General features: G+C 41.8%; 1 long non-coding RNA gene across 1 annotated transcript; it reads right to left on the minus strand.

Moving 5' to 3' along the window:
• Nucleotides 1-3,928: 3,928 nt before the first annotated feature.
• Nucleotides 3,929-6,562, minus strand: LOC139838640 (uncharacterized). The gene is made up of 4 exons (XR_011756278.1): nt 5,989-6,562; nt 5,583-5,674; nt 5,468-5,491; nt 3,929-5,384 (listed from the first exon to the last, which is right to left on the minus strand). It is a non-coding gene; the product is annotated as an uncharacterized lncRNA (long non-coding RNA).
• Nucleotides 6,563-10,154: the final 3,592 nt, after the last annotated feature.

Consider the following 10,154-nt stretch of genomic DNA (forward strand, 5'->3'; position numbering starts at 1 on the left):
GCCACGTAGAGCCGGCAAAGACACGTCAGACCATCCATCTTTGTTTGACCGTAAGTATCGCTGTATCCCTGACCAAAACGCGCACGAGTGGGGCTTCGGTATATCGAATGACAAGTGGGCCATGGCGCTGATACAAGGGGCAATACACGGGTATGAATAGATTTTTAAACGGAGCTCTGCAGCGGTTGCACGGAGGAGGTGGCCTGCGGGGTGCCGAGATGAGATCGACGTCCACAAAGAACTGCATGAGGCGAGACCAGACGCATTAGAGAGATATGAACTAGACGAATTTAACCATGCAAAGAAGAGAAGAAATGGTCGACGACATCGACGACTACCTCAAAACTTTGACTGACCGTGTCCGACACGAACGCGAGCAATGTAGAGAAAACTAGTGTCTCTCCTTTCTGGCGTGTATAGATGGGTGCTAGAAGAGTGTGGTGGCGAAGGGAAAGACCTCGCGGTGGTCTGTGGCGTCCAGCATAGCGGGGCGGCGTGGCCGTGCCCACATCGGCGTGGATGCATGTTCGGCATTGGCATCAGCATGTACGTTCGGCATTGGCCTCGGCGGTATCTCTGGTGTGTCAGTGATCGAATGAGGGGACGGGATTGAGGGTGCATCCCGACGGTGACCTAGCAGTGGCGGCGAGCATAGCCGTTCTGACCATGCCGATATCGGCATCGGCAAAGTTTGGAGGCTGTGGTGCTCGAATCAAGGAGGGATTTGTTTCTTGTACGCCAAAAGTGATTTGAAACAAGTTTCATGTTGAAGGTTAGGTAACGAAAGTTTGTAACTAAGCCCAAAATTATACTAGCGCCATGATGAGGTTCTTTTTGATAGAGCTATACGGTTGGGCAAGCTTTTTTGACACTTTTTAGATAGGGTTCCTTGTTGTTACACGTGCCGTTTCATGTATGGAAAATTTGGGGTCATTTGGAGATGTTCGAAAAAATCACTTTGCTTAAACGCATGCCGTTTCGTCTCACTGAAACCAGCTTTTCTAACAAGGTGATTTATTCTACCTTCTCTAAATGACCTCAAATTTCATACAGCTGATCTTCTATACATAGATAGATAGATGGTTTCGTTTTTATATTTTTCGAACTTTTTATTTCCCTTTATAATAACCAATTGATTTTCAGGTCAAAACCTCGAAAAACAGCATCATGTATGGCATCATTTTCGCCATAAATTTAAAATTTTGTGAAACTTTCCCATTTAGATATTCCTTGTTGTTATAGATATGGCATAATGTATGCCAAATTTGGTTAGGTCTCACTGAAACCAGCTTTTGTAACAAGTTAGGTTTTTTCGACCTTCTCAAAAGGGATTTTTTTCTACCTTCTCTAAATGACCTCAAAAATCATACAGACGATCTTCTATACAAATATAGGTAGATTGTTTTGTTTTTACATTTTTTTGAAATTTTATTTCCCTTTATAATACCCATTTGTTTTCAGGTCAAAACCTCGAAAGTTAACATAACTAGATGGTGAACCCTTCCAAACTTCAAATACAGAGATAGATAGATTGGTTCGTTTATCATTTTTACCGTGAATAGTAATGGCTACAAGAAATCGGTGATGATTTATCATTTTTTGCGTGAAAAGTAATGGATACAACAAATCGGTGATGGTTTATCATTTCTTTCGTGAAAATTAATGGCTACAATAAATCGGTGATGGTTTATCATTTTTGCGTGAAAATTAATGGCTACAATAAATCGGTGATGGTTTATCATTTTTTTCGTGAAAATTAATGGCTACAACAAATCGGTGATGGTTTATCATTTTTTGCGTGAAAATTAATGGCTACAACAAATCAGTGATGGTTTATCATTTTTTGCGTAAAAAGTAATGCCTAAAAGAGTTTATAATTTTTAGCGCATGAAAATGAATACAGAAAACCGCCCTTTAGCATACTTAGAGAGTGGAAGGTAACCGCCGACAGAGAGAGAGAGAGGGGTTATCCTGCCCGTTAGATCATACGATCAACGGTCGGCGGGCACGATCCGCGTGACATGGGCTAGACCAATCCGGGCAATGTTGCACGTGTGAGAGAATTTGTGGAGGGATAGGACAAAACTGAGTAGTATCAAGAAACCCAGGGCACCTATGTAATAAACAGACTAAGGGATTCAAATATGAGATTTAAAAAATGGAAAATGCGTGTTTTGTACAATAAAACCCATCTTGGCCTATCTCAAACTATTTGCAATACAAATATACATTAGTGTGAGAATTGTGGCCTCATTTAGACAAAGTATGTTTTGGGTAAAGCTGTTTTGGGAAGGGCTTATTGTGGAAAACCATGCACCTTCATAGCTACTAGGTGATTTGAGAAGGCCTTTGAGAAGTGGCAATTTGTGGTAAAACTTGATTTATCTATGACTTATCTATGTTTTGAGAACTGGCAATTTGTGGTAAGGACTCCATGAGTATGTACCACTATTTTTCAGAATTTTTTGCACATTAAATGAATCATTTAACTAGTTAATCCCATTTGTTGACTGTCTGTTGACCAGCTACTTGAGGGTAAAACTGAGCATATTGCACTAGCCAGTATTAGCACTCAAGGGGAAAACTGAGCACACAAAAAATGCTAGTATAATACTCGAGGTTATACCTGAGTATATCTAAATTTCCAGGGTTAGACTCGAGGACGCGTGTTGCGGTGCAGAAATGGAAGACGTGCAATTGTTGACGCGTAGACGCCGGTCGCGGTGCAGAAGTCGAAGACGTGCAATCGTGGACGCGTGTCCCATTGCAGAAGTCCAAGACGTGCAGACGTGCAGCGGTGGACGCGTAGGACGCGGGTCGCATTAACCACCCCTTGCCTTTATAGACGCCTCCTCCCACTATCTCTGTCACTCTCACTCGCCTACGTAACGCCGCCTCTCTCACGTCCCATCATCTTCTCCAAAGCAAAAAACCCTCTCCCTCTCCCTCTCCTCTGCCGGCCAGATGGACAAGGAGAATGCCAATCCCATCGTCCACGGCGCCGTCGGCTCCAAGCGCGACGCCTCCCTCTTCGACGCCGTCCCCTCAACGGACGTCGACGCCGTCCCCTCAACGGACGTCGCCGCCGTACCCGCAACGGACGTCGCCGCCTCCTCTGCCGGTGCATCGGAGGCTGCTGCCGCCGGTGGCGCTCAGATCCCGCCGGGATGGGACCCCTACGAGGAGGTGCCGTACGTCCCGCCCCCGAACCCCTACGACACCTCCATGGAGGAAACATGGAACGAGGTAACTACGGTTTGCTTCCTTTTTTGTTCCCCATTCCTTTTTGAACCCTATTTTTGCTGGTGTAGATGGATCTGTGGATGGATGAGTATTGGGCTAATATTTGCGCCGATTTTATTCCATTTTGCTTTGATCCCTCCTTGATTTCGTTTAAGATTTGGGGTTCGGCCGTTCGGTTAATTTATGCAAGTAATAATGGGATCTCAATCAGTTAGTTTATGCAAGTAATCATAGGATCTCAATCAGTTATTTTATGCACGAATCAAAAGATATCAACCGTTTAGTTTTGCAAATAATCTGGAATGTGTTCAAGTTCAGATCTGGAATCTGTTTCTTTGCCTATGACTAGTAATGTTGCACGTGCAATGCACGCGTATTGACTAATACATATTTTTTTTAAGGAAATACTCATGTGTCAAAGAGATATAGAAGAAAGGGGTGACACTATTCTGGCATCTCTCTGAACCATGCATGGTACATGAAAAGAAAATAAATCAAATTTATCTCGTTGAAAGAATTAATAACACAAATAAAAGGATCTGAAATAGATCCAAAGAAGGAAAATATATATGCACTGTGATTGATCAAATAAAAGAAGTAAATATATTTCGGGGCATCCTCTACATCTTAGTCATCAAAAGAAGAATGAATTTTACATGCTTAAAATGAAATTTTGATCTGATCATTATAAAGCTTTCACGTTTGTTTCTTATGATGATAGAAATTAACTTGATGTCAAGCCATGTGATGGTACAAAGAGCACCTTCTGTTCATCTATGTCCATATCGCAAGTGCGAGAATGAAAATGACAGATTTGGAAGAAACAAAGAGTTAAAATCTAATGATAGAAAAAGAAAAACAAAGCTGCCTGCATTAGACGCATCAACTGTTGTTTATTGTCCTATTTCAATCCTAAAGCTGACTTCTGAAGAAGAAGAAAAAATGAGAGAAAAGGACATGACTCCTCAAGCCTCAACCTTGACCCCAATAACCCGAGCAGCGTGCATCTTTGAGACCTGATGTCCAACCGTAGTGACATCATGATTTTTCTCTCACGAACAAAATGAACTTGGGTGCTTCAGGAGCAAGCGTCTCATCTAATCTTCGTGATACAGATGCTGATCGCGCTGATGTGCTCTCTTCAAAAACAAGACAAGGATCATGTAGTTCTTCCAAACAAATAAAATTGAAAATCAGCGCTAAACATTTATAGAGACAAAACTACCTTGTCTACCAAAAATCCATGATACCTCCAATAAAAAACACAAAGACCTTCTACAGGTAACATATGCAAAATCTGTTGAAAACATGCATATTGACATATGAAGTGGCACTGAGAATAGTTACCACCGAAATCACCTAAACTGAATGAAGCAATGCAGGTGTTGCGCATAGGAAAATAACTGCTGAATCAACAGTCGCAAAATGAAAACAAGTGGAATGTCAACTTGTTTGAGAATGATGCAAATGATAAAAAAAAAATTCTGATGCCATGGCTAGTCTGGTATACAGTTCATCTGCAATCTATAGCTCCCAGTTTGAGCACACCATAATTTTACATGCAAAAATGACCAGAACAGTGAGCTAGTGGAGGAATAGTACTGAAGTGGATATAAATTATTACAAGAATGATGGAATACGATGGAGAGCCTTGATTTTTATAACATGGAAGCTGGAGCCTTGATTTTCTAGCTTCTTCTTTCCCTAGCTGGAGAGTGGATTTTTTAGCACATGTCTAACCTGGACAGTACCAATTCTGACTACACAATAGTTTTTCTCTCTAAAACTTTGTTAGCCAAGGTGTATGGAAGATTGGAAGTACACAAGAGTAGTTCAAAAGGCTCCAAATAAATATAAGGACAAATAGCTGCATAAATATGATTTCCCAACATAAAAGGTGTATGGCGCTACCATTATTAGAAGATAAATATCATAGGTGACATAAAATGTTGGTCATATACAGATATGTTTAGACCAATGGCATGATTGGCTATTGTAAACTATACTAAGATATTTCAATCTTTAAGAAATAAAATTATGTTAGAAGTATTTCAGAAGTATCCATATTCAAATACTTACCATTGAATCATCCACAGCTCGCTGGTCCAACCCAGGTAAATCAATCGATTTTAGGTGAGGAGCTGTTTAAATAATACAAGAAAATGTAAAATTGTTAGTTATAGGGGAGGATCTGAATTTACTGAATTATTACTCAAGGACAAACCTGTATAGGGCGTGTCTGAAGCTGCTGCATAACACGAACATAATAAATCAGAAAAGGAGAAATGAGTGGTATCAAAAGAAGAAAGCAGCTCTTCAACGTATCAGCTGTTAATCACCTTGGTTTTGCATGTTTGCTATGTCCTGAAAGGGAGTGCCGTCTGAACCTGACATGTAACTGGAGTTTTGAAAAATAACACCTCCCTGAAAACTGTAATATCACTCAAATTTTAAGTCTGATGATGAAGAACAAAGTATGACATAGGGTGTATAATTCACAATGTTTTTTCACCGGTTACGATTATGATTATGAGATAGAAGATACGTGTTACAGCTACTGGCTATGGAGAGTGAACAAAATACAGCAGTATTGATATGAAGATGAAGAAAAAAGTATGACATAATAAAGAACAAGGGCCTACAATTCACAATGTTTTTTCACCGGTTATGATTATGAGAAAAGGATACGGTTACTGCTCCTGGCTATGGAAAGTGAACAAAATTTAAAATTGATTATATAGATACCTCGGATTTGCCGGAGACGAACGACATAGCAGTGTCCTTTGCGTCGGACAGCAGCAGGGGCCGCGTCTCCTCGCGGAGTGCTGGGCGGCGGCGTGGTCGCAGCGCGGCGGCAGGTGGCGGTGTCAGGACGGCATCGTCTTCGCGGGCTTCAGGGCGGTGTGGTCGCAGAGCAGCGACAGGCCGGCATGCTCGCAGGGTTCCGGAAGGCGGCGGCGTCGTCTTCCCTGGCGGCAGCAGGTGGCGGCGCGGACGGCGGCGTAGTCGTCTTCGGGATGGCCGGCGGCGTCATCAAGCGGCGTCGGCAGCAGTGTCATCAGGCGGCGGCTTCATCTTCGCGGGCTGGCCGGCGTCGGGCTGGCCGGCGGCGGGTGTCTGGATCCGGTGATGGTGCGTGGACGCGATGTTTTGGAGGTTGTCTATTTTTGCCAGTGCGTATGGTTGAGCGGTCTGTATTAGCATCGGACTACTCGTTTAGCGAGGCTGACACCATGTTTTAGCGGGGAAGTCGGATTAGTTTTAGGCCATTGGATCTATATTAGATGGTTAATACTGTTTGGATCAGCCCACTCTGTGCCTTTTTATATTGGTATAGATGAATCGGTGGGCACAGATTTTTACAGGGAGGGTTCAGCGAACCATTTCTGTGTACAAATCTGTTGTGCATGAGCTTTGGTTCGCTTACACCATCCCTGTAGACATATAATCGTGTCCACTCTAACTGAGGATGTCTCTGTTTTTCCTAACTTTGTTATCATGCACGTTAGTCATCGTTGCAACTCATTCACTAATAGTTCCCGTTTGATATGGATCAGCTGTCTGGCAGCGACGTCGGCAGCGACGACGAGCACCATGACATCAAGACTCGCCAGGTGCTGCGGAGGCTGCAAGTCGGCCAGTACATCTCCTACTTCGCCATCGACAAGGGTGTCTACAGGTGCGCCTTCTGCACTAGGAGGCTCGGCGGCACTGACTTCAACTGCCTCCTCACGCATGCCGAGAACATCAGCAACACCAACCCCAAGGTCGGTGCGTCGGTGAACCCCCACTCCTTCCGCGCCAAGCACTTGGCGCTCGGCATGCACCTCCGCAGCATCCAGCGGGTGGAGATCTCCGTCGGGCGCATGCCTCCGCTCAAGCCTAAGTCTCCCAAGGGGAGCAACAAGTGGAGGCAGAGGCAGATGGGGTAGACGGAGTCCTGGACGTGTGCTGCTGCTGCCTCCTCCATTTTGTTGTTGGGATCCCTTTGTTGTTAGCTAGGGATCCCTCGTTGTTATGTTGTTAGTATGATGGTGCTGTGAAGAACCGCGAACCCTACTATGTTTGGCTGCTGAATGCAGCTTATTATCTAGGGAGGGATCCCTATTATCTATCCCTATTCTACTATATGACCTTGTGAATTTATCGTACATTCCCTGTAGATTTGCTTCTAGATTTAACTACATACATATGGACCAGATGTAGTACTAGATTGGGCTCCCTACTAGATTTGCTGCCATATTGGGCAAACAACGAGGGCCAAAAGGCACAAATAATAATTGAAGAAAGACAGAAATGCAAGCTTCTATAGATTTGATACTAATTAGGTGAAAAAAGGGAGAGAGAAGGAGGCAGAAAAGGTACTCTTAAAAGGGAAATGCCAATGGCCGAGAGAGACAAAACCCAGCTCCTGCTCACGTGCAACCAAACGCTATCTCGTCCTGTCCCACGCGGTCCCTTTCTACCAGCCCCACGCGACGCGGGCCCACACGATGTGGCCCCACACGTCAGCACGGAACGGTCAACTTAACGGGAATCCTGCCGTCTGAGCTGCTTCTGCGGGTTTCAAACAAGCACTTGGGGAAAACTGAGGAAAAACTAAGGAGCTGGGGAAAACTGAGCACAACTAAGGAACGGAGGGCACGAAAATAGAGTTGAAATTGAAACTGTTGATCATATTCTTCCTGAAGCTTATATTGAAAAAACTCCTTTCCCTGCTAAAATGAAGGAGTATTCTGTTATAACTAGTGCGGTTAATAAAAGTGCAAAGAAACCTATAGAACCTGAAGAGCAAATAAAGGTTGAACCTGCTATTGCAATAGTTAAAGATCTTGTGACTGAAAATGTAGAAGATGGTCATATTATTTTCTGTGAAGATGCTTCTAATATTGTTTCGCATCCTAATAATTCTAGGAAAGCCAATGTTCCTATGCTCTCTGTTAGAATTGGTGATCATTGTTATTATGGTTTATGCGACATTGGTGCAAGTATTAGTGCCATTCCTTATGATCTTTACACGGAAATCATGCATGAAATTGGTTCTTGTGAACTTGAAGATATTGATGTGGTTATTTGGCTAGCTAATAGAGAAACTATCTCTCCTATTGGTATTGTTCGAGATGTGGAAGTTCTATGTGGTAAGATTAAATATCCTGCCGACTTTTTGGTACTTGGTTCTGCTGCTAGTAAGTCTTGTCCTATTATTTTTGGTAGACCTTTTCTAAATACTTGTGGAGATGTTATAGATTGCAAGAAAGATAAAATTGTGACTAAATTTGATGGTGAATCTTACGAGTTTAATTTCTCTAAATTTGCCAAAGTTCCTTATAAAGCTGAATTGCCTAATAATGATTTTAGAGTTGAAGAGCTTGCATCTATTGCTCTTGCTCCTAATAATCCTTTGCAGCAACATTTGGAGGATAGTGAGAGTGAAGTCTTTAGGGAAGAAATGAATGAGCTTGATGAAATTTCCCTTCGTCAACCTATTCTTAAACATGACTTACCGGTTGAAGATCTAGGTACAACACCACCACCAAAGGAAGATCCTGTTTTTGATTTAAAGCCGTTGCCTGATAATCTTAAGTATGCTCATATTGATGATAAGAAAGTATATCCTGTTATTATTAGTTCTAAGCTTTCAGATTTTGAGGAAGAAAGGTTATTGGAAATATTGAAGAAACACCGAGGAGCTATTGGCTACACTCTTGATGACTTGAAGGGGATTTCTCTCTCTATTTACCAACAAGCCATCAACATGGAAGATGATGCAAAGCCTGTTGTTGAACATCAGCGTCGTCTAATTCCTAAAATGAAGGATGTGGTAAGGAATGAGGTATTAAAACTTCTTGAAGCTGGTATTATATATCCTATTGCAGATAGTAGATGGGTTAGTCCTGTGCATTGTGTTCCTATGAAAGGAGGAATAACTGTTGTACCTAATGATATTGATGAGCTCATCCCTCAAAGAGTAGTTGTAGGGTATAGAATGTGCATTGATTATTGAAAAGTTAATAAAGTTACTAAGAAAGATCATTACCCTTTACCTTTTATTGATCAAATGTTAGAAAGGTTATCTAAAAATACTCATTTTTGCTTTCTTGATGGTTATTCTGGGTTTTCACAAATTGCTGTTAAAACTAAAGATCAAGAGAAAACCACCTTCACTTGTCCCTATGGAACTTATGCTTATAGGCGTATGCCTTTTGGTTTATGCAATGCTCCTGCTACTTTTCAAAGATGCATGTCTGCTATTTTTCATGGCTTTTGTGAAAAGATTGTAGAGGTATTCATGGATGATTTTTCTGTCGATGGGAATTCTTTTGATAATTACTTGCGAAACCTTAATAAAGTTTTGCAGAGATGTGAAGAAACTAACCTTGTTATTAATTGGGAGAAATGCCACTTTATGGTTAATGAAGGAATTGTATTGGGACATAAAATTTCTGAGAGAGGTATTGAAGTTGATAGAGCTAAAGTTGAAGCAATTGAGAAGATGCCCTATCCTAGGGATGTTAAAGGTATTCGTAGTGTTCTTGGTCATGCTGGGTTTTATAGGAGATTTATTTTAGATTTCTCTAAGATTTCAAAGCCTCTTACTAATCTTCTTCAAAAAGATGTACCTTTTGTTTTTGATGATGATTGTAAGGAAGCTTTTGAAATTCTAAAGAAAACCTTAACAACTGCTCCTGTAGTTGAACCTCCTGATTGGAATTTACCTTTTGAAATTATGTGTGATGCTAGTGATTTTGCTGTAGGTGTTGTTCTTGGACAGCGAGTAGATAAAAAATTGAATGTTATTCATTATGCTAGCAAAACTCTTGATGCTGCTCAAAGAAATTATGCTACAACTGAAAAAGAATTGTTAGCTGTAGTTTTTGCTGGTGACAAGTTTAGATCTTATATTGTTGATT

Source organism: Lolium perenne, chromosome 3 (assembly GCF_019359855.2).
Source record: "Lolium perenne isolate Kyuss_39 chromosome 3, Kyuss_2.0, whole genome shotgun sequence".
Lineage (NCBI taxonomy): Eukaryota > Viridiplantae > Streptophyta > Magnoliopsida > Poales > Poaceae > Lolium > Lolium perenne.